The following is a 1,509-nucleotide window of genomic DNA, read 5'->3' as shown; positions in this document are numbered from 1 at the left end:
AGACTCTATCTCAAAAAAAAAAAAAAGAAGAAAAGAAAAAGTTTGCGGATTCTGCTAGCTCTTTTGGGCCCCAGGCGATGAGGCACCATAGTATCAGTCAGTCCGTCAGTCCAGGAATATCCTTCTCTCCTTTTTTTTTTTCACAATAACCAAGTTGAGAACGCTCAGATTGGCATCCACAATGCAATCACGAACTGATTTTCTCTTTCTTTGTCCCGTTCTCCTTGGTCTGTAACAGGAATGTCCCTTACTCAGCAGCAGGTGGACACGGCCATGGGTTAAGACATCCTGCTTCATGGGGAAATTTGTCATTCCCACCACTGATTTAGACCACATAACCCTTCCATTCTTCACCCAGAGCATCAGCAGCAACTTCTGTGGCCATACGCTTCTCATAAAAAGTACGAAGTTTGCATTCATCGTCCACTCCAATGAGTTTCTGGCAGCCAGTGGCTGGGAAGATAATCAGTTTCATCTTGAAGCATCTTTTCTTTCTTTCTTTTTTTTTTTTTTGAGATGGAGTCTCGCTCTGTCACCCAGACTGGAGTGCAGCGGCGTGATCTTGGCTCACTGCAACCTCTGCCTCCCGGGTTCAAGCGATTCTCCTACACCAGCCTCCCGAGTAGCTGGGACTACAGGTGCGCTCCACCATGTCCGGCCAATTTTTGTATTTTTAGTAGAGACAGGATTTCACTATGTTAGCCAATGTGGTCTCAATCTCCTGACCTCGTGATCCGCCCACCTTGGCCTCCCAAAGTGCTGGGATTACATGCGTGAGCCACCATGCCCAGCCAACAGGGTTTCTTTTTGGAATGATGACAATGTTCTGGATTTAGATAGCGGAGATAGTTGCACAAGTCTGTGAATAGGCTAAAAGACATTGAATTGTACAGCTTAAATTGGAGAATTATGTGTTAAGTAAATTGTATCTCAACAAGGGTTTTTAATTTACCAAGGCTTGGGTGAAAATCAATGTGTATAACTTTCAATTTAAGAGTTGGAAAAGTATCATAAAAATGCTAACAGTGACTAGACGAGATGATGCATGTTCTATCTTTCTAAATGTAAGACATACTTTTACAGCATGAGTTCCTGCCTAAGATAAAATGGGTATTTAAATATTGTATTTAAATGTTCCAAGTGTCAGACTTCCTTCCTTTAGCTTTTCCACAGATACAGAATTTTAGCTCTGGCTCAAACTTGCATGAAAAATGAGAATAGAAAATGTGACTCTCTTAAACTGTAGATATTTAATAAAGACTAATTTGCAGGCATCATGGTGAAATAAAATGGTTAATTCTTTTAATATATAAAGCTCATTGTTCAAATAAAATCCAAGTTCTAAAATCTTAGATTTTATGAAATGGATGTGAAATGGATGAAAGTGTTATGAATGGCGCTGCTTTGCTTGAGGTATATGCCTTTATCTCCACTCCTCCAAACACAAACATATCAGTCCTCCAAACACAAACATATCAGGGCAGGCAGGTCTAAGCAGCTCCTTAGAGC

General features: G+C 40.7%; 1 pseudogene; it reads right to left on the bottom strand.

Moving 5' to 3' along the window:
- The window catches only part of LOC105503506, a 20,041-nt pseudogene extending 19,566 nt beyond the window's left edge, over nt 1-475 (bottom strand).
- Nucleotides 476-1,509: the final 1,034 nt, after the last annotated feature.

This window comes from Colobus angolensis, unplaced genomic scaffold, assembly GCF_000951035.1.
Source record: "Colobus angolensis palliatus isolate OR3802 unplaced genomic scaffold, Cang.pa_1.0 Scaffold86, whole genome shotgun sequence".
NCBI lineage: Eukaryota > Metazoa > Chordata > Mammalia > Primates > Cercopithecidae > Colobus > Colobus angolensis.
This window is presented reverse-complemented; position numbering and strand designations above follow the sequence as displayed.